Below are 24,395 nucleotides of genomic sequence, written 5' to 3'. Positions count from 1 at the left end.
TTTGTTTTGGTTACTGTCTCTAATGAGAGAGAGAGAGAGAGAGAGAGAGAGAGAGAGAGAGAGAGAATGGGCTGGAGCGATAGCACAGTGGGTAGGGCATTTGCCTTGCAAGCGGCCAACATGGCCGACCCAAGTTCAATTCCTCCACCCCTCTCGGAGAGCCCGTCAAGCCACCAAGAGTATGTCGCCCGCACAGCAAAGCTTGGAAAGCTACCCGTGAGGTATCCGATATGCCAAACACAGTAACAGTTGTCACGATGGAGACGTTTCTTGACCCGCTCAAGCAAATCGATGAACAACGAGAGGACAGTGACAGTGACAGTGACTGTCTCTAATATTAAACTAGGGGTGGAGAAGTTCATTTATGCCAGAGCCTTTTAGATGTTTATCACATATTTGCAGGACATGGAATAGAGGCAGGTAGATTGTGGATAGTCAGCAAGAAGCATATGTGTCTCTCCTGTCATATATCAGGGCCAGAATGCATGATTTCATGAGGCCTTATGTGCCCCATGAAATAGACCTTGCCTACTCCTGCCCTCACTCTTAACTTAGAGAAAGCACAATCAATGACTTCATATTTTACTGATTGTGTCCAGCAAGTCATATGCTAAAGGCTCCATACTTGTATCTTATTGACAAATACATGATAACAGCCACCACCACCTTACTATGGACAGACAAGAATGAAATGAATGTGCAGATGAACATTCGAATTGCTCAGTTAAGCATGAATTTTATCTTTGGTAAGGGACATGCTATTCATTGATCTGGAAAAATTCACAGATACCTCTGACACTGTCTGATTAGGATTCACTGAGGAAGTTCCTAATAGGTGGTTCACAACACAATCACAACCATCCTGTTATTCGTCGATTGCCTCGAGCAAGCCCCAGTAGCGTCTCTTCGTCCTAGCCCTGAGATTTTTTTTTAAAAGGTGCCATATTCAAGGCTCTTTCAGAGTTAGGAGAATGAGACCCTTCATTGTTACTGGTATTTGGCATATTGGGTACACCACGGGGAGTTTGCCAGACTCTGCCGTGTGGGCAGGTTACATTCAGTAGCCTGCCAGTTTGTCCAAAGTAGGAATGAGATGATAAGATATCCGCATTCACGGCTGCGTGCTTCCGGGAGCTGGGTTTTATTGTCTCTGAATCTTGGCCGTTGATGGGATTACACAGCACCAGGGGGCCAGTTGGTTGGTGTGACCCCCGCCTACTGGAATTTGGAGGATCTGGGTGGAGGATGCCCAGCCCCGATCCGAGTAGGCTTGGAGATCTCGGCCCTGGAACCCGCGTGGCTTTGTTCCTCTGCCGGTACCTTCATGTGTGCGGAGAGTGGTCTCAGCATGGTGGTGACTGGTTCTGGAGGTCTTCGGCTGCCGAAACTCTGATTGGGGCGGGGAGGAAAACTCAACCCGCTCCCCTCCAAGGGGCCCCGGCGAGGACAGCCAGGTGCGGAGGCAGGAGACTCTGCGCTGTTCTCTTCAGGGAGCTGCGTTTTATAGTCTCTGAATCTTGACCATTGATGGGATTACACGGCGCCATAATTAATTAGGGGGTTTTATAGGTATGCTATGGTTAAGGGAAAGTGGGGGAAATGGGGAAAAGCTCAAGCCCCTGACCCCTACAACTGCCATTAACTGCTAATGAAACTTAAGTAAAATGAAGTTTTGGGGGAAGCAATGGAACACACACTTCAGAGGGTTTTTTTTAGCTATTGGGTACATATATTCTCATAACCATTAGTCTTTGTTAGGGATATGAACATCATGGGAAGATGCTAACTTCCAATTCCTTTTTTTCTGTCTTGCCTTGCAGTGGCTTGAGGGGGATCTGTCAGTCTAGGACCAAGCAGTCAACAAAGCTTTAGATCCTGGCTCACAGGTATAAGATTGAGCTACAGAGAAATGGCAGTGAAATGCAAGGAGCCATCCTAGACAGCCAGCCACAAAGATCAGTAAGTGCTAATTTTAACGATCATTCACTTTGTTTATAGTTTTCACTTTCAATACCAATCTCTGTTTATGTGCTAGAGAATATATGTGAAAGCATCTTGGAATATAGCTGTAAAGTGTGCTACAAGTATAGTGTTATTATCATTATTGTAATTATTTTAATAGCTTGATTATAGCAATCAACACATGAGTGTTAGTAGAATGCATTTCTGAGAATAAAAGTAAGGTGGAAATTTAAATACGATTCCAATTCCACATAATCAATAATTGTCCAAACAAAGAGCAATACCTTGCATGAATCCATTTTGAAAGGAAAACAGGAAGATAGTTCATGTATTTGTAGATTTTTTCCTCCTTTGGGGAACAATGGCCAGTGAGCTTTTTACTGAAGACTCCTATGAATATAAAGTATTGTTAATAGCATATTCCTGGGGGGGAGGCTATTCCATCTGAATTTGACATCTTGCTCTTTCACATGTATCCTGTATAACTGCTAGTTACCAAACAGGGACATCTATAGGAATGGCTGTAACGTGAACTAAAATTCTATGGGAGTTCTGTCCAGGATCAGGCCTTCTTTGAGGGTGCCCAATTCCCTAAAAATAGACCACTCTAATAAACAATCTGAATTTGGATTTATTTGTCTTGTATCTGTGACATCTGCTAACCTATCTCTTGCAAGTCTTCTCACTTAAATGAGTCCCCAGAGTCACCAGTCAACAGCTCTCAACTTTTCCTTCCTTGCCACAGGAACCTCTAGATGCTTTTAAGCTGAGGAGAATTTCCCTTTGAGGAGAATTCCTGCTTGAGTAGGCGAGTAAAGAATGGGTATGAAAGCCAGGAGGTGGTGTGATGATTAGGACCTGTTACTCTGTAGACACTGGTGTTAAAGGAAGGTCTCAGTGGTGGTGTCCTACCCAAGTGCTGTTTTCAGCAACTTACTTATGAGGAAAGAGCAGGTTTGTGCCCAAAGATACATAGAAACAGTCATAGTTTTCCGTCCTTGAGTAAAATACAGCTAAAAACAATTGTGGATAAAACCCAAACCTTCTTATAAAATTGTTTAAGTTGATTGACAGCATGGATATGGATGAGAGATGATTATTTTCCTGGTCATCTTGATAATAGAGCCTAAATTTTCTAGTAACATTTAAATACCTACAAGTATATTTTATGTTGATAGCATGCCTAGAGTCTTAAGAGAGTTCTCGTTTGGCGAAAGGCACAAGGGACCCATTTTATGGCTATGAATCAACCTAATTTAATTAGAAACAATGAAATTGCATTTGCTTAACCAGAAAGAGTATTAGATTAGTTCTAATCCAGCCTCATTTTCAAGAAGTGAGCCAGGTTACCTGGGGAAGGATGACTGGCATTGCACGCTCTCTGTACTAACAGAGTTGGCATCACTGAGTCAGGTGGATTTAATTTGATTTCTTGTTTGATCCTCTGCTGGCCCATAATGGCAAACCTGAATATTTGTTCATATTACTATTGTCCTCAGATAAAGACCTCCTCTATTCACAGAGCAATGTACAATGTAGCTCTTCATTTCCCATCTGCTCTGTGTGTACCTTAACTGATAGCTATTCAGGCATTTATTTTAGATAGCAGTGCCTGTCAGGACCCAGAGAGCTCCTTTGAATCTGGGCTGTTGAGATCCAAATTGGCATCATTGAGAGTATATTGTTCCCTAAAGGTCTGTGGAGGGCTCTTCTCATCTGGAAGAAGAAGAGCAAGAAAAAGGAAAGACTCACAAAGTCTTCACAATGCTCTTTCTTCAACAGAATGACCCAGAATGGTCAGGAAGAATAGCTCATGCAGTCTCACCTGACATTTTGCTAGTCTACGTAATTTCTGCTTCCTCTTGGAATCTGTGTGTGACCCAACAGAATCATTTCCCACTGAGTGGAGATGATGTGATTTCAAGTGAAATGACAAAAAGGAAAAAGGAATACATCTGCTAAGGACTTCTAAAAAGCATCAGTTCTGCCTTTGAAAGATGCAGCCTGGGATGAGATCCTGGACATCAGAGAGACCATCTTGAAGAACAAATAACAAAAAAAAGGCCTATGCACTACAGCTAAGATGCTGTTGTAAAGACTCTCTCTATTTTTTATCATTGCTTGACTTAAGTCCTCTTAGCCCAAATTTAGGGGCAGGATGTATCATTCTACAGAGAAATAGAACTAATAATTTGGGCTTTCTAGGGGAAAAAAGAAATACGTTATATATGATAAGTAATGGGCTCATGCTTATGGAGATTGAGAAACAGAAATGATCAAATTTATAATTGACAGACTCGACATCCAGGAAGACCCATAGTAGTTTTCATTCTGACTCTTCCACTCATCTGAAGACAGGGAGAGAGAGGATTCTTTTCTATTCAGCCTTTTTCTGTATTTTGACAGACATTCAATGGATTACATGAGACCCAGCCACTAGGGGTAGGGCACACTCACTTCCTTTATCTGCCAATTTAGTTGTGAACTTCATCCAGAAAAATCCTCAGAAACATACTCAGAAAATACAGCATCTCATCAGACCATGGCACAGTCACACTCACAAATTCAAATGAAGCATCATAGGACAGGGAAACTGTGCTACTTGACTGAGGTCATACGGCAAGTTTATAACCCCAGAGATAAAACCAACTGTCTGACTCCACGGAAGATGTTGCACTGACTGTGGGACATCACCTTTCTCTATCTCAGTCTCACACATTTCTCAGGTGAGATGTTTCCTCGGCCTTGTTAAGTGAGATCTCTTTAAAGCAGGGCATGGAATTGGTTGCAAAACCATCTAGGGAAAAGGAGGGGGGCTTCACTAATACCAAAATAGTGTGAGATGTATAGACAGGGAAATTGCTCTTCTAATATTTGACCATGATAAGTATTTGCTCAATGCTGTTAAAGTAATTAATGTTTTTGAATGAGAACACTAATGATATATTATTGGAAATATATTTTTATCTTTTATGAAGAGTATGCTCAACCTCCACAAACAGATGGATGAGGAACCTAGCTCATCACTTGATCACTTGATCACTTGAATCTGTTACTCACCAATTTGCTCGAGCGGGTACCAGTAATGTCTCCATTCATCTCTGTCGCGTGCTAGTGTAGCCCAATGGCATCTGCTTGCTCCAGGAAAATGAAGAGCCTCAAACCGTTCATTCAGGGTCTTGACGAAGAAGCCTGACCATCTCGTAGGTGGGCAGCCACGTGTTCTTTTGACGTCCTGTGGAATCCAGTCAGTAATGGCTCTAGTCCAGCTGTCGTCTTCAAATCGTATTATGTGTCCAGCCTATCTGATTTTCTACTCCTTGGCAAATGAGACAGCATCCCTGATTCTCAATTGTTGACAGAAGTCGGAACTCTGGATTCTTTCTCTCATTTGAGTGAAACGTGATACTCCAAGCTTAGCTCTTTCGATTCCTCTTTGGGAGACCCGAATAGCATTCTCATCCTGTTTTTGTAGGCCCCAGGTCTCTGAGGCATATGTTAGTGCAGGAAGTACAGTGGAGTTGAAGAGATTGCCTGGAGCTGGAGTTTCTTCATTCTCTTAGCTATGTCTTCAATGCTCTTGAAGGCATTTCATGCTGTTCTCTTCCTCCTGCACAATTCAGGCGCCAGGTCTTTCATCATGTTGAGTTCTCAACCTAGTACACAGAACCGCTGCATTAGGAGATGTTCATTCTATTGGGAGCAAATGGAACATCAGGAACTAGTCTGTTTTTCATGAACATTGTCTTGGTGAGATTCAGCTGCAGTCCGACCTTTCCACACTCACAGTCAAAATTCGCCAGCATTCATGCCGCTTGGCTAATGTTTGGTGTTATTAGAATGATGTCATCAGCGAAGCAGAGGTGGTGTAGTTGTTGACTGTCTATCTTCACTCCCATTCCTTCCCATTCCAGTCGTCGCATGACATTCTTGAGAGTGGCACTGAAGAGTTTTGGTGAAATGGTATCGCCCTGCCGAACCCCTTTCTTAACTTCAATGATCACTTCCTTGTAGATTGGTGAGATCCCGGTGGTGAATCCGTAATACAGCTCACAGACGATCCTGATGTACTGAGTTTGAATGCCCTGTTTGGCTAGGGCTTCAATGACCACTTCAGTCTCAACAGAATCAAAGGCCTTCTTTAAATTGATAAAGATTAGACAGAGCGGCATCTTGAACTCCTGAGAAACCTCAATGAGCTTGGTCACCATGTGGATATGCTCAGTTGTCCTGAATCCTTTTCAGAACCTGGCTTGCTTGCATGGTTGTCCTGCATCTAATGTTCTGCCAATCCTATTCAGGATGACTCAGTGAACAGCTTGTAGATTACAGACAATAGGCAGAGATACTCTCGGTAGCTTGCCAGGCTCTCCGAGAGGAGCAGAGGAATCGAACTTTGGTCGGCCATGTTGGCAGCATGCAAGGCAAATGCCCTACAGCTGTGCTGTCACTTCAGCCCATATTGGCAACTAAAGATGTTAATTGATTAATAGTTTATGTGCTATTAAGTATGCATGTTTTTCTCTTAAAAAAGAATATAGAAGAGGTGTTATATAAATATTGTTGTTGGATATTTAAAATATTTAATATTTATAAATATTCCTATTAGTAATAGGAAGAAAAATCTTTACATTAAAAAAGGAGGGGAAAAATAAGGATTCCCACAATCTCATCCTAATGATGAATTTGGGGATGGGTGGAACCAAAGTGGATTGTAATGAGGAGAATGATTTAAATGGCAGAATGGCCGGCTCTTGTCTTCAGGTTTACAGAAATAAAATTAAAGTTGGGCTTTCTATTGCAAAACAATAAGCAAATTGAAGGCCAATTATACCAGCTCATCAACAACAACAAAAAAATTCTGACAAACTGGAGACGATTTTGCATTTCTGAGTAAAACGACTTTTCAGATGAAAGAATTTATTACAAGAAATTGAGAACATCTGGGCCATCAAAGGCAGAATGCAGTGAATAATTGGACAATCATAGACTGGTATCCATTTGAATAGGAACACTTCCGTGGTGGTCACGAGGAGGAAGTGTTCAAAATTCTTCATCTAGAGGGAAAATGAAGCTCAGCTTTTCAAACATGATTTTCTTACCCAACTTGTTTGGTTATAAAATCATTTTATTTGGCAAACCTCAGCTCCAGAATGTTATTCTTGCAATCAAAATTAAGGTAAAAAATACAGTGCCTGAAAAGAAAAAAGAAAAAGGAAAAGTGTCTGACATAAAGGCAGGCTGGGAGGTGAGAAGGAAACTGGGGACATTAATCGACAGAACTGCAAACTACTGAAAGAAGTGGTGCTCAGACATTGTACAACTGAAACTCAAGCATGAGTAGTTTTGTATTTCATGGAGATTCAATAAAATTTTTAAATTAAGGTCAAATAATAGAATAATGGTTTGTCCTCTACTTCATATTTCACCTACTTGCATGAATCTTAGTCTTTAACCATTTCTATACTGGCAATGGTCTCATTTATAACAATCCATAACAAATTTATTTCTCCCCAGCCTCTACCTCTCTTTTCTCTAACCTTTCTCAACCAGGGGCTTCCCTGATGACATTCTACAGATGTCAGTCAAATGCACGTTATTAGATGAGAGGTCCTTATAGGATGAGCCTTAGAAGTATCCATATGAGAGTATCTGAGTTACTCCACACATTTGACATAGATAATGGTTGACATTCTCTGTGTTAGACAACAAGATAGATACTTTGCACGCATGTATCATTTTGAATCACTCCCAAAATTCCCTTTAGATGGTAATTTAAATGCCATTTTATAATCAGGGAAACTAACAAAGAGATGCTATATTCAGTCTGTGATAAAATAAAGATTATCCTGTGTACTGATTCAATACTCAGTGACTTAAAATCTCAAATGTAAATATCTCACTTATGCTATAAGTCTACAATGGGTTAATGAAAGCTTTGTTTGTATTGTCACCTGGACTCAGACTAAATGAGCAGCCACCACCTCAAATAGTGTCAGTGTCAGTGGTTGAAAGGAAAGAAAGTTCTGGAGGAGGTTCCTGCTCTAGCAGTAAATTGCTAGTGAAATAATATTTATTACTACTATTTATGACTCATTGGCTAATACTGCTTATATGGTCATAACTAACCATGTTGCAGGCATTTGGAAACAGAAAAATCAACTCTACTGCACAAAGACTAAGAAATACCCACTTAACAGCACTATTGAGAGATGTATAGAACATGGCACTTAAATTTGTAGTTCTACCACTTACTTAGCTGTGAAGCTTGGGAAAATTGCCTACTCCTCCGAAAGTTTCTTTTCCTCACTTCTTAAATGGCAAATAATTATACCCTCGTTGAGGAGTTATAAGGATTCAGTAAAATTATGCATTCACAGAAATATAGCAAAAGTACCCATAGCATAGATAAAGTGGAGGCCATCCTAAGGACAATTGGCCCCTAGTTTTGTGACATAAATAAAACAAAATTGTGTCTGATTTAAGAAGAATGCATTAGGTAAGTATCCAGTTATGACAAACCAACGAGTCCAGGGAAGAGCAAAAGCCTCAATACAAAAAGGATGGGCAGGAGGGAGATGCATAGGAGGAAGGGAGGGACAATTCTAAAATGTGGTCACAATTTCTTCCATACTTTCCAATGGAGAGAGAAGGTCTGTATTCTCCTGTCTTGAATCTTGATCTGGCTGTGACTGCTTTGACATTAGAGTACAATGAAAAGGCCACTTGGTCACTTTGATATTGACCAAGTCTCGCTTACTGAAACACTTGCTCTTGGGTATTTAGCATGATTTCCATGCTGTGATGTGAGAGGCTTCATGTGATCCAGCAGTACCCACTCAGGCTCAGGGCACCAGATCCATGAGGAACCATCTCCCGCTGACCCCAGCCTCCAGAAGTCCTATGCACATAAAGGGAATACAAACATTTTCCCTAGTGGATTTCTGATCCACAGAATCCATGAGCACAAGAATAATTTTATACCACTATATTTGGGCGTAGATCATAATGCAGTAATAAGTCATCAGAAGGATAAGGGGCAGGATTATTGCAGGAGGATGGGGAACTGACAGAAGCAGGGATAGAAAAGAAATCCTGCTATTACCAGGCCTAGTGATGTGCTTTCCTAGAGAAAAAGGATCCATAGATCCGTGGTTGAAAAAGATCAGTTTCCTCTGACTTATATTTTTCATTTGTTTTTTGTGTTAATGTAGACCTGGACCTTAACACACACCTTGATTTGATATGCCTGTCATTGTCACCTCCATTCATAAGCCTGGCCAAAACTCTCCCTATGAACACCTCTTTCTGCTTTTATTATCCTCCTGTTTGTCACATTGCACAAACTTTTTTTTGTGGGGTGGGGGAGTAACACCCCAGTGAATGTTACTTCTGACTCTGAACTCAGAAATCTCATCTGGCAGCTTGAAGTACCATGTGGAATCCTGGAGATTGAATCCAGGCTGGCCATATGCAAGACAAGTGCACTACCAGTTATATTATCTCTCCGGCTATTGCACAAACTTGACAAAGTTAATACGGCTTCTTTCTTCTGCCCTCCTGCCACTCCCCTTTCTTATTCCTCCTCTTCATCCTCCCATTCCTGTCCCCTTATCTCCACTTTCTTCTCCAAGTCCTCTTCCATACCACCTTTATCTCCCCTTTCTTTCTCTATCTCTCCTCTCTCATCCTTTCTTCTTTTTTGTTGACCTAAGGTTAGTGTTGATAGTTCACAAACACTTCTTGAGCTTTCTCATAGCTGTTTACAGCGGTAGTTTATTTTGGAAAATTTAGGGAGTGTCTAGTCCAAAGTGCCCTAAGGAAGGTACTTTAGCAGCCCAGATGCCTCCTTGGCCTGTATTACCAATCATGAAGAGAGAGTGTTCCTCTTAGATATTCCATTATCAGCAAATGAAGGGCCTATTTTGTCCCAGGACGGTTATCTCCCAGATGTGGTTCAATCAGTGAAAGACAAGATACTTTTCTAAAGGCTGAAGTTTTTAAGTATGGGTCCATTTTACACCTATTTGATAGCTATACAATTTTTTTTGCCACAGCATTCCTGCTGGAAGCAATTTTCCCCACTACATTTCCTCTTCCTAAAAGTTTGCTTCCTGTTTTGCAGTATGTGCAGAGGGAATAGAAGAAAATCTCGTTGGCAGTTTAATGAGATTAAAGAATGATCTGACCCTTTCCCAGATGTTCTTAATTAAATTCAATCAGTGGAAACATAGTAGGTGAGTATTTCATCTTATATGCTTCCAAAGCTTCTACAGAATGTAGGTTTTAAGTTCTCTCTAAGCCTTTCAGTTTCCTCCTTGCAAACAACAGGCAAAGTACAGTCAATGCATATTTACAAAAAAATGTTGCATTTTCTTTTTGGAACAATATGGACACTTCTCAAAAGTCAGAATTTAGCTTCCATATGACCCAGAAACTCCACTTCTTAGCACCTTCTCCAAGGACCCAAAAACTCTATTCAGAAAAGATATTGCACTCCTGTATTCATTGCAGCAATACTGATGCTAGCCAAAGTCTGCAAACAACACAAGTGTCCAAGAACAGATGGTTGGATTAAGAAACTATGGTGCATATGCACAGCTGCTACGTGAATGGAACTGGAGGAGATCAGACTGAATTAAGAGAACCGGAAGTAGAGGGAGAGACACGGAATGAATTCTCTCTTACGTGGAATATAGAGTAGCAAAGCAGGAATAGCAACAAGTCTGAAACAGAAACTGTGAACTGGTTTCCAGAACTGAGCTTATCATAGTGGGGAGATGAGGCTGGGGTGGAGAGTGAGGAGTTAGGGAGTAGGTTTGAGGGGGCATCTTGAAACAATGGTATAGGGAAATGGACACTCTTGGATAGGAGGTGATATTGGAACACTGTATGCATGAAATCTGATCATTGACAGCCTCATCTGAAACTCTTTAAGAGCATTAAACTTCCACTCAAAGTACTGATGTTCCAGCTGTCATTGAAGAGGTGAGCCCAAGGGGGTGACTTCAGGTGAAGTCTGTTTTCAAAGACTAGCAAAGTGATCTAAATGAGGTCCATTGTTCCAGGCAGGGGGCTGGAGCAATAGCACAGTGGGTAGGGAGTTTGCCTTGCAAGCAGCTAACCTGGCCAACCCGAGCTCTATTCCTCCGCCCCCCGCCCCCAGAGCCCAGCAAGCTACCGAGAGTATCTCACCCACATGGCAAAGCCTGGCAAGCTACCCATGACATATTCATATGCCAAACACAGTAACAATTGTCACAATGGAGACGTTACTGGGCCTGCTCGAGCAAATCAATGAACAACAGGAGGACAGTGACGGTGACAATTCCAGGCAGGGGATAGCTGTAAGTCTACTTTCCTACTGATAGGGTTCCTGGTCACCTCTCAGTGAGAACCTTCCTTATGGGTTGAGGCAGCATGTTCTTCTAGCCAGGTTGGAGGCCCCAGAGAATTGTCTGTGTGTTTCCCCCGGATTTCCCTGAAGAGTCTGGGCATGCCTCATTTCTTCTGAGTTCACTGAAATGGAATAATTTCAAGGAAAAAGCAATTTAGACCCTTAAATTTCTTCTGGCCCTTGGACTAAAATCATAAATCAACTCTAGCTTGCTTGAAAGGAAGTCCCTCGAGTCCTTTGGATCTTCCAGAAACTTTTGAAGAGCGTACAGATATTTTGGTTAGGACTGTGAATTTCTAGGCAGGTCATTCATTTTCAGACTGTCTTTTCTTATTCTATCCATCCAATGGTTGAGAATAGTGAATTGAACAAAAAAATCATTTCTGGGATGAGGAAACAAATGCTGAGGACAATGCAGTAAATGAACCCTGTCCCAAAATATATTTGTTAATCTAGATGTCAAGATCACAACTAAGATTGTCCAATTTTCTCTTCCAGAACCTTTCCACATTTTCATGTTTCTATTTATTGTTGCATATTATGCACATAGCACAAGTATTTGGAGATTGATTTGTGAGAATGGAAGCAGTTGAATTTTAAAATGTGTATTTAGCTATGATTAATCACCCATATATGAGAACATAACAGAGTCAAAATGGGATGAAGGCTTTTAAGGTTGTCTAGCCAAATTTGTTTGTCTTTAAGCAAGAGAGCCTCTAAAAGATTAATATATGACATAGGAGGAAACTTCCAGGGCCCCATTCTGTGCAGAGAAATATCTTATCTGAGAATTGTACTGTACATGACTGTTCTAATATAACCATTTTTATGCTCTTTTAGGTCCTCACAGAAGGGAGTGACAAAAATAAATGAAGACAAAACATATTGTCTGACCAATTATGTCATAGAAATATACATTATATGCGTTGGTAAAATACAGAACCATTAAAGCCCATTATAGACATCATCTTGTCAAAAGATGAAGATAACGATTCTAATACTAGTGAAGTATATGGGTACATGGCATTGATTTCTCAGGAGCTAATAAAACCAAGATGAATTTAAAGAGTCATAATACCACCAGCACTAACGAAGCCAAAAAGCAGTATGACCGGACCCACTTTGTGATCAGAGGAACTGAGTTCTGATAAGACCAGCACTGGCCCAGAGAAGGTTTGATTCTGTCCCAAGAGAAGCTCCAGCAGGAGCAAAGGGTTGTGATAAGGTCATGAATATGGACTACTGTAAGTTTTACAAGTTCTTCCTCTTGACAACATCATAGCAATAGACTTTTATTTTATTGTGTAATTTATTTTATTTTATTAATTGAATCACCGTGAACTACAGTTACAAGACTTTCATGTTTCAGTTTCAGTCATATAATGATTAAACACCCATCCCTCCACCAGTGTACATTTTCTGCCACCAATATCTCCAGTATATTCTCCCATCCCACCTCTCTCCTTGCCACGATGGCAGACAATTTCCCTCTCACTCTCTAATTTGGGGCATTATGGTTTGCAATACAAATACTGAGAGGCCATCGTGTTTGGTCCTTTATCTACTTTCAGCACACATCTCCCATCCTGAGAGATTCCTCCAGCCATCATTGGTTTAGTGATTCCTTCTCTATCCCAGCTGCCTTCTCCCACAGCTTATAAGGCAGGCTTCCTACCATGGAGCAATCTTCCTGGCCCTTGTCTCTATTGTCCTTGGGTGTTAGTATCATACCATGATATTTTATACTCCACAAATGAGTGCAGATAGACTCTTATCTATATAGAAAGCCCCACATGGGGATATTTGGAGAGAAAATCTACAAAACCAACTTTGCAAAGGCAAGCAGAGTATTTTCCCATGGAGGTAGAGATGGGGGGTTGGTGTCCACCTAAGATGTGGACATTCAACTTTATCCTGTTGAGAAGCACACATTTCCTCTGGAATGTATTGTCCTCTTTCCTTTCTCATAATCTCTAAATGACAGTGTTTCAATTTGCTCCTTGTCTCCTCCTGAAGCTCTTTTCTGTGAGGGAAGGCAATGTTCCTGTAAAATTTGGGGTAAGATTTAAAACTGACATTTTTTCCCCTTCAAAGATCAATGCCTTGTTGCTGGAGCTTTAGTACAGAGGGTAGGGCATTTGCTTTGCATGCAGCCGACTCAGATTCGACCTCCAGCATCCCCTGAGCACTTCCAGGAGTGATTCCTGACTGCAGAGACAGGAGTAACCCCTGAGCATCGCCGTGTGTGACCCAAAAAAGTAAATTCAAACAAACAAAAAAGATTAATGCCACATGCCAGCCTGAGAAAACAAGTCCTGAGAAATCAGGTGGCAGGAATCATTTCCCACACCAGGCAGAACAAGTGGAATCCACTTGTATTTTCCAGTGGAAATACAAGTTGGAATTGCAGCTTGACAATTACCTAGTGGGGTTGGTGAGTCTTAAGGTCTCTTTCATGCAGATGCTCATAGTAGATCCTCAGGCATAGATTTTTCCCAGGCATCAAGATGGGTAGAGAAGGAAGCATTGACTTCCTTCTCAAGATTGCCAACTCTCTTCTCCCTACTTCACATAAGTCACTTACAACACTAGCTTGGTATTTAGTTCCTGTTACTTTAACAATAAAAATAAAAGAATACTCAATCACCCTGCATTATGCCAGTCTTTTGCATTTAATAATAAAAACCTCAAATCTCAGAAATATTCATTGTTTTCACTAGACTCCATATACCAACTATGATTGAATTATAATGGCATATAGAAAATATCAGACTTTAAGTTTTGGATTCCATCTACCCATTAACAAAGAGGGGAGTCTTAAAATATTGTTCAGAGAATCTGCATTTATTGTGTCTCTATAACTAGTAGGGCCATCAACACCACTGGAGAACTTGTAAAACACAGATTGTTGCTCCCCACCCCCAGAATTTCTCAGTAACAGGGCCCAAGAATTACTATTTCCTAACAAGAGATGTATCATTATCACATTTTCTATTCATACCACAAAAACATATTTTGATGTTTTCATTTCAAACTTGTCACATTATACAATAATAGAAAATAATTTAAAATAATAAAAAAATTTAAGAAATTAAAAAATAATAATAAAAAGCAAACTCCTTTGCAAGGCATGGCATAAACTCAAAATTTTTTCAGTCTTCTTTTTTGCTTATATTTTTAAATTTCAGTCATAAATAACCCACTTTGTTGCTGAATTTGTCATATTCTGTCACTCAACTGCCCTTGACAAGTTGATTTCCTTAGATAGAAACTATTTCCTACCTTTATCTATCTGGTGAATCTTATTGCTTCTATACCCAGCTGACTTAGCATTATCTTCCATGACATCCTGAATAATGTCCAAAAGAATTGGCTACTTCTCCTTCTGAGATTTCTTGGCAAATCAGAAATAGGTTGACCAGAGTAGACAATATATCATTATTCTTATTTTGTTGCTGTGTCCTCTAGGGCAGTGTCCACAGCTGTCCTGTCCTCAGCATGAAACGTATCTGGAACAAAGGGTATGTTAAATGAATACTCATAATTTTATGTTGCAAGAAATACAACCCAAAGGGATGTCAATACTTTGCCATGGCATTACTTTGTGCAAGTAAGAGACAATTTGATATACAATTTTCATATTTTATAGCATAAAATAAGCAATTGGGCATTACCCAGTAAATGCATTCCATTTTCCACCTGTCTAGATCATTTCCAGCTTGTATTTGTGTCAAGTAGTTCTCCTGTCTGAATTTCTCCTCTTGGAGTAAGATGTTCATATCATACTTTTATTGCATGCTTGCCATGAGTTGTGAGCGCAATAAAAGAAGCTCCCTGCATTTATCATAAAACTGGAAAGTATAATTAGGAGATGCACATATGCACTGGGACAGACTCCAGGCAGGTAACTACCATCAAGAGGCAAACTGGGAGTCTTAAAAGTCTGTTGTCCTGAAAGGGAGACAAATGTTTCACTCTTACAAGTGTAGATGGGGGTTCCTAGAAAAGCAGAGCCCCAGTGAACAAACAAGGGAAGATCCCAAACTAGAACGTAGGTTTTCTGTATTTATCCTCAATAAATTTCCAAATAAATCCATTACTTGTCTAATAAGGTATAGACAGGCCAGGCATTAAATCTAGGACCTCACACAAGCAAGGCAAAGCACTCTGCCACTGAGCTACACCACTTATGGTCCAATACGGTAGCGTTATTTATTTTTTTAATGTATCAGGTATTTGAAGCCTTCTACCACATTATTAAAAGGCAACCAAGTTAAAGAGGGGGTAATGTCTCTAATTACTGTCTTGGGTACTGAGGTCAATCTTTGAAGAAATGAGAATATATAGAGAAGCAAGATTTTAACTTAAATTAGGAAGTTCTTTTAAATTTTTTTAAAGTGAATTAAAGTTTAACTCTGGACAGTGTTATCTACTCATCATTGGAACACAGACTTCTATTTAGGGGAGAATATATATGGGATGAAAACAGGGTTTTTCAGAATTCAACTCAATGTGGCAATGTGAACTCTCTACCCAGCCATAGCATCTGCTCTCACGGGACTCAATATTGTCCTTCATTTAAGATACTACTTGCAAATCCAAGCATTTGTCTGTGGTTCTCACCAACTGGCTACATATTGGAGGTTCTCAGAAACCCCTCCTTAGATTTGAGATGCCCATTACAAGTCCAGACTGCTACCTGTCCTTCTGGAAAAAAAAAGAAAGAAAAACAGCTATAAATCAGAGGTTCTCAGAGCCCCCTCCTCAGGTTTGATTAATTGCTAGGCTCACTCACAGAATCAGAGAATGGTTTACCCACTCTAGAGGAGATTATAACTTTTCTTGTTATTGGAATCATCTGGAGGACTTTTACAACTCCCAATGTCTTTCTAATATTCCTAATAATATAGCTGAGCGTCGAACCACAGCCATGAATGACAATTTCATGAGAACCGTTTCTGAGAGTGGGACACAGGCTTCAGTATCTTTCATCCTACTCAGATAATTCCAAGTATCGTCAACCTTGAGAACCACTGCGCTAGCTAGTCTGTTAGCCAAAGATTCCAACTCAGTAACATCCAGAACATTAAGAAATGCAGAGGGGAAGGTATGTGAAAAGGGTGTGGAGCAGTCTTGCCCTCTCTAGGTATGCCGTTCCTCCCCAGATCTGCTTACCAAACAAAATTCCCTTGCTATAGTGATTCTACAGAGGCTTCACTACACGGACAGAGCAATTGAACTCACTGGTTTTGTCAGTTGAGCTTCACCTCTAGCTCCTGCTCCATACCAGGATATCAGGGGACAGAACCTAACTTTGCTTTCTATTCAATTTGGTTTTCCTGGAAACCAGCCCCCATTCTCAAGTATTTTCCAAAAGTTACCTCCATTAACTTAACAAGATACACCTTTACTATTTCCCCCACACTTAAGAAAAAAAATACTAAGGCTTTGTATGGGTTTGGCAGAGGGCTTGCCCTGCATGTGGGAGGTTCTTGGGGTATACAGACTTAGGAGAAAAAGAAAGGTTTTGTGAACTGTGAATTCCTTGCCTCTAGAGAAATTGCAACTTCTTAGAGAAATAGAAGTCTGGCCATTTGCCACAACTTTGAATCATGAGCTATTGAGCAACTCTTAGGGAAGAGTTGCTTTGCTTATACAAGACTGTCAGTGGGTGTTAAGGGATGCACCTCCCTTAAGAATTCTCCAGGCAAAGATTTGAGGGAGGCGGCTTCAAATAGAAGCAGAAATGTTCAGTTTTGTACTGATTTTCATGGCTTATTGCACAGCCATTCACATGTTTCTTTGTATGACCGATATAATAACCAGCTTTCAAAAGGATAGACAACATAATGAATGGATTGGAAAACATGCTCATAACAACAGTAGAGTGTGTCTGGAAGTGTGTGTTATCTGCTCTTGATGTACTTGTGCCCTGTTTTGCATTTTTTCATCATTTGCAAGTTTTCTATTAAAAATAAGCATTTAATGGGCATGCAATTAATTTTAATTTTTCTTTTTATTCCCCCAAGGTGATAAAAAATATATGTATGCAGGGAAGGGAGGGCTTCACAGTTCTGACAGAACATTGATATTATAGCCATAGAGTTCATTATGGGGTAATTAATGCATGTTAAGTATCTTGTAAATATTATGTGGTAATAGCTCTAAATAAAAACACACACTGGTTGCAAAGATCTGCTCCACCCCTGCCAAAAGGAATGAGATGTTCCTAATTAATGCCTTTGGAAGAGGAGCTTGTGTCACCTTGGATAGTCTTGGGAAATTACAGCTTTAGTTTGTGGAAGGCAGCAATGAATGGTTAATTACAGAACCTTGACAAGTCTGCTGCCTGTCCCACCTGGACTAAGTGGGTTGGACAGACCCACCTGGCTTGCTCCTCTCCTCAGCAGCCTTTGTTAGAAAGCAGACTGCAGCTACAGTTGTACTGCTGGGAGCCATTCTGGCTCTGGGGAGAAAATCTTTCTGAGAGGACCTTGCTGGCAATTGATTGTTCAGCTTGCACTCTTTGCTCAGTGCTTCCCTGCAGAATCTGGGTCTGTTCTTCAATACAAAAGGCACTGCTACTGAAGACAGCATTTTTTGGGTGTGGAGTTAAATTCCATTTTCTGTATGACCTTCAGTTTGGGGTCTAGATGGTCACTGCAAGATGTTGTTGGATGGGACTTTTAGGTCCTGGCTGCAATTTTCATCATCAGAACTCCTGATCTCCAGGATCACTTTCCCTGAGGCTTTTAGAGTACAGGACAATGACAATGACAGAATGGCTCTGGAGTCTCTAGATTTGCTTCTTCTTCTTTTTTTTTTCACTTTAACTGGACCCAGGCTGATGTGTTATGGCATCAGGATAGTTCTAGAAATAAAAGCTTAAACATGAATCAGTTCTCTTTTGTACCTAACCACTTCTGTACAGTGATCTCCCTCCTGAATATGTTCACACATCAACTCCTCTGTGGAAGATTTTTGTTTTGGGGCCTCATCCAGCAATGCTCAGGGATTAGTGATGGCTCTGAACTTATGAATCACCTGGCGGTACTCGAGGAACAACATGAGATGCTGGGGATCAAAGGATAAAACCGAGGTCAGCTGCATGTAAGACAAGCACCTTCCCCGCTGTACTATCTCTCCACCCCCTCTTTGGAAGACTTTAAATGCATTTCAGTGATGTCAGATTTGCAGATGTCCTGGAAAAATATTCTCTTTTATCTTTAAAACCATTCCTCTCCTAAATCTCTCATCCTGCATGTGGAATTCATAGAGACAAAAACCAAACTTTAACGGTGTTGGGGTACAAAGGAAGTCATCGCATCACCCTCTGAGTTCTTCAGTGTTAGAACAAGTAATCAAATAAGCATCAGACATTGATAAGAGAGTCTTGAGGAAATTTTAAAAAGATGTGTTCATTTTGGATACGTGTGTGAGATCCAGCAAAGATGAACATCATATCCATCTGCTTCCTTAAAGCAGAAAGGAAAAAAAGGAATAGACTGAGAGAGGTTCTCAGGGAATCTTTTGTCCACAAAGGTAAGCAGGCTGAAGTTTGGCCATTTCAACTTGAAAAGATTAAGAAATTCAGTCTTGGGGGTCTGAACAACAGTGCAGTGGGCAGTACGCTCTCTTTGCAATCAGCTGACCAGACTTGGATCCCAACCACCCCGTAAGTCCCCCCAAGACTGACCAGGAGGGATTCCTAAGCACAGAGCCAGGAGTATGTAAGCCCTGAACATAACCCATGAACCAAAAAAAAAAATGAGAAAAAGAAGAATTTTAATCTTGTGAGAGATGCCAATAAGGGAAAAGTTTATATGCAAAGATCTTTTTTTTAAACCTTCACCTGTCTTCCAAGATTTCTGAATGAAATTAACTTTTTGTCAAACATTATTTTGGAGACAATTATTTTTCCTGAAATAGAGTTTTTCTGGGCTGGAGCGATAGCACAGCAGGTAGGGCATTTGCCTTGCAAGCGGCCAACATGGCCAACCCGAGTTCGATTCCTCTGCCCCTCTCAGAGAGCCTGGCAAGCTACTGAGAGTATCTCACCCACAAGGCAAAGCCTGGCAAGCTACCCGTGATGTATTACATATGCCAAACACAGTAACAGTTGTCACAATGGAGACGTTACTGGGCCCGCTCAAGCAAATCGATGAACAATGGGAGGACAGTGACAGTGACAGTGTTTTTCTATCTTTTTTGCACTTGCAGTCCAGAACTGATTCAGAGATGTGCTGTTGAAAACCACTGCCTCTGGAAAGTGAGATAGTTTTGCATGAAGACCTCTGGAGGTGAGATTCACAGTCACAGAAATTTTGAAATGGTGCATATTCAAAAGAGATATCCCAAAGACTTGAGATTTGTGGGAACAAAATAGAAAACAGGGGACTGTTGGTAGGGCTGATGAGACCAAAGACAAACTTAGTCCACTTCAAACTGAGACACTCTACAAGTATTGCAACATGGATACTCACTTTCTATTCATGCTCTCAAGAAAACGTGTGTAAATTCTCCAAATATCATAATCAATGCACAGAACAATGAACAGCCCTAACAGTCTCAAAACACTGAGTTTAAAATGGAAGTTGCAAATAATGCCTATTGAAAATCTGGGCAGAGATGGTGTCGGGGTTGTCTTTGGACCCAGGAAAGGCATTCTCCTCTACAATACCAGTGAACCCCACCCACAGAGCATGGCCACTCAGCTTCTCTCTGTGGCTGCGTATTTCTGAAAATCTGGGCACAAGTGTGGGTCAAGAGGATTATACTTAGGGAAGAATCTCGCAAGAGTGATAATTGAATGAGTGCTGATGTTGTTCTTACAACATAAGGAATAAGGAATGTTCTCTGATGTTTTAGTACATTGGTGCTGCTAGATAAAGTCACATTTCTCCGGATGGAGATATATTGGGAGTCTCAGAAATAAAAAGCAGGCATTTTTTTAGTTCAGTAAATCCTCATTTAATGTCATTGATAGGATGACACTGGAAACCATGACTTTAAGTGAAATGACATATAACAAAAGTAGGTCCTTGAATAACATTGTTAAATTTAAAGTGGGTAAGATTTTTTTTCCCTCATCAATGTTGTAGCTAAATATTGAACAAAATGACGTTATTTGAAAACCTGCTGTACTGTTAAGGAAAAATCACTCTGACACTTTTTAAAAATGACAAGAAATACTTTATTCAAAACCATTGCAATAAGAGGGACTACTGCAACAGAAAAGAGAAATTGGATTTGATTTCACATACAACAGGGAAAAATGGGAAGGTAGAGCAAATGCTTGAGTAGGGAAAGATACAGAGAATTACTGAGAAGCACTAGTGAGGGATCAAGGTTAAAGGAGAAGGAATTTGATTGAATATCGTGGGTGGAGGATTCTCAAAATACTGGCATAGCAGGCTCTTTGCTAAAATTGGACTCATCAGGCCAAGGGCTTATTCAAGAAGGGTATGACTACAATTTGGTCAAGAAGACTTATCAATAAAGCAAGCATCCTTAATTATTTCCTCTTGACAATACATATCCATTTCTAATTCAGTCATTTAATGTTCATTAAGGATAATCTTTTCCCAAAGTGTGTGGTACTGGAGGAAGTGTTTCTGGGAAATGTGAGGCAGTTGTAGCATCAGTGCAATTGGAGCACTTTCTTTTCCTTTGCTTAGAGAGGTAATTTTTCAAGGTGAGTAATTGTTTTATAAATTACTGAGTGCTGAGTAATTCTTTTTTATAAAAAGGGGACAGTAGGCCACATAAGATTAGGAATCTCTGATTAAGGATCAGCTGAAACGTCTATCAAGACCTGTAGTAGGGACACTTCTTGGGGTATGATTGAGCACAGAGAAAGAAGTAAGCTCTGAGATCCAGTGGGTGTGACCTCCAAACAAAAAAGTCCCCAAAATTTTGCTAAATGAATAAGCAGGATTTGGAAATAAGACAAAAAAGTTTATAGCATCTATTATACTATTTTAAGACAGCTTCTATTAATCCATAAGAAGATTACATCACTTTATAGATCTTGTAGTTTCATTTGACAAACAGCTAATCCCAAGAGTTCAAAGTCCAGTAAGTGAGAGACAAGTTTGTAAAAATACTGATAAGATGGGATGCTTATCTTTTCTATGCTTGAAAATGAAGATAATCATTAAGGCTCAATGCTTGGTAGGATTCAATTCAATTGGTACTAGTTTGGTACAAAACATGGTGGTTTTACCTCTGCAAACTTTTCCACGTGGATTATAAAAATCCTAATTTCTCATGTACCATCAAATCAGTTCTGTCATTCTGCTCACTTCCTTTGCAAAGAGTTAAATAAAACTCTGACATGTATTCATTATCTATTTGTATGAAAATTATGTTTTTAACAATTTGAGAATTATTCTCTGACAGGTTCAGAAGGGAAGTGTAGGTAGGATAAGGCTGAATGGGGAATAAAGAGGGGAGTGATGAGAGAGAGAAAGGCAGTAGGCGTTTGTGTATAAAAGGGTAGGTTTCAGTAAAAGAGAAGTGGAGCAGGCAGCATTGGGCTAACTCTAGATATACCCAAGATCTTGTCATTCAGGGATGAAGAGAAAAGTCACTAAGCATCTGATCTTGTTATATCAATCAAACATTTTATGTAAAAATGTTACTTCAACTAACTCAGAAACCTGAGGGGAGGTAGGTGGGAGAAGAGAGAGGGGGGCAGAGAAAAAGGGTGGAGAGTAGCGGTACATTTTCATAAAAACTGTATGTATAGATTTCCCCATTATGTAAAAGTATTTTTATATTTATAGGGGGCTAGAGAATGGTGCTAGGGCGGAATCTCCTGCCCCTGCACCAGGCTGTCTTTACTGGGGCCCTCAGAGGGGAGCGGGTTGAGTTTCCCTCCCTGCCCCAAGCAGAGGCCCGGCAGCCGAAACCTCCAGAACCCAGCCACAGCCATGCTCAAGGCCATTCTCCACACACTCGGATAAGCCTCACGCATGAAGGAACCGGCAGAGGAACCCAGGTATGTGGGGCCCGTGGCTGAGATCTCCAAGCCTGCTTGGATCAGGGCTGGGCCTTCTCCACCAAGACCCCCAGTTTTCTGATAGCTTGACAGCCACACACACAAACTGCCACCAGAGCCATGTAATCTCATCAATGGTCAAGATCCAGAGACTATAAAACAAAAGCCTCCATTCTTCTCGGAGAGCCCGGCAAGCTACAGAGAGTATCCCGCCTCCATGGCAGAACCTGGCAAGCTATCAGTAGCATATTTGATATGCCGAAAACAGTAACAATAACAGGCCTCATTCCCCTGACTCTGAAAGAGCCTCCAAAACTGCAAGACTGGAAAGACGAGTAAGGAGAGGCTGCTAAAATCTTAGGGCTGGGACGAATGGCACGTTACTGGCACCTGCTGGAGCAAATCGATGAATAATGGGACAACAAGTGATACAAGTGAAGGGAATACTAAAAGTTCAATGCGTATAAATTAAGTGTTCCCAAACTGCCCCACCCAATTACCTACCAAACTATTCAAACTGGGAATGCTGTACATTTGGGTTGTAAGGATGCCTGCAAATCAAATAGACACTCTCTTCATTCCCCCACTCCCACACACAATTAACAGTACAGATGTGTGATTGAGGGTCAAAGGCCAACTATTATAGCAGTGGAATTTCCACTTATTAGGGGTTCCTTGGTCTTTAGGCTCCAAAGAACTGTGGTGAAAGGCCATGGCTACCATGTAGATCCATACCACAAACTGATACTTTATTACAGCCATATTGACTAAATTATAATAAAACTTTAAAAAACAAATTTACAAAAAGCAGGATCTAATCAAGCATTCACAACAAAAATCTAATACATACACCCAGGGGACCACACGGGATGTGGGGATCCAGCCCAGTTTGGTTGCATGCAAGGCAAATGCCCTACCCATTGTACTATCACTCTAGCTCCCCAGCCCCTTTTTAAAATCCCTTCAGTGAATCTCACATGAAACCAAATGGTCTTGTCATAGTAAATACATAACTAACAAAATATACTCTTGTCTCCAAAGTACACAACTCAGTGGCATAAAGAACAATCAGAGTGCTTTTCCACCCTTTTCACAAACTCCTTCCAAAACATTCCATTACTTCCAAAGAAAACTCTTTTCCCTTCCTCATTCCTTGGAAACCACTAATTTGCTATTTATCCCTGCGTGTTGACTGTTTTTTTGGTGACCTCCTCAGTCCTTCTGTTGAAACCCTACCCTTTAACTGAATGCTGGAGAAAAGGTTTATAAGAGGTAATTAGGTGTGAATAAGATCATGACGTTGGGACCCCTAAAATGGGGCCTTATATTCGTGTCCTTAGAGGAGGAGAATAAGTAGTATTCTCCACTTTCCTGGTCATGTGAGGAAACAGGAGGGATGGCTCTTTACCCGCTTGAAGCAGGTTCCCTCAGACATGAAATCTGATGGCATTTTGACCATTGGGTTTCCCAACACCCAAATCAGTGAGAAATAACATTCATTGTTTAACCCATCTGGTAAATGGCATTCTGCTCCAACAACCTGTGGTTATGGTATGTGGCATGTGCTGACTGTATTAGTGGCATAATTTTCAAGCAGAACAATCAGAGCTCTAGGTTTATAGATTTAGAATGGGTCCTTTAACTGTGACACAAATTTAGTTAACAAAAGTGTTCTTGATAGAAGGAAGTGTTAGGGATAGAAGCCAGCATCCTGGTTGGAGAAGAAGGAACAGTACAGAGAATTTCATGGTTTGAAGCAACTTGCAGTGTTCCAGCTGCAGTCAGGAGGAAGTTGGGATATTCCCTGACCTCGGTTGGCCCTCCTGGTATTACACCTCTTTTCATGATTTCCAAAGTGAAATATCCAAATAGACGGTGGACATCCTAGATTGGAGACAGAAATCTTAAAATACTATAAAGTGTGCTGATGATATCATATAGTGGGAAAGGTACTTGCCTTACAAGTGGCTGACCTGGTTTCAATCTCTGACAACCTGACATGGTCTTCTGAACACCACCAGGAGTGATCCCTGA

General features: G+C 40.7%; 1 pseudogene; it reads right to left on the bottom strand.

The window, feature by feature from the left end:
- Positions 1 to 3,577: 3,577 nt before the first annotated feature.
- The window catches only part of LOC130044987 (ubiquitin-associated protein 2-like), a 61,558-nt pseudogene continuing 40,740 nt past the window's right edge, over positions 3,578 to 24,395 (bottom strand).

This window comes from Sorex fumeus, unplaced genomic scaffold (genome assembly GCF_029834395.1).
Source record: "Sorex fumeus unplaced genomic scaffold, SorFum_2.1 ptg000126l, whole genome shotgun sequence".
In the NCBI taxonomy this organism is placed as follows: Eukaryota; Metazoa; Chordata; class Mammalia; order Eulipotyphla; family Soricidae; genus Sorex; species Sorex fumeus.
Note: the sequence above shows the minus strand (reverse complement) of the source record. Positions and strands in the feature narration are given on the sequence as shown.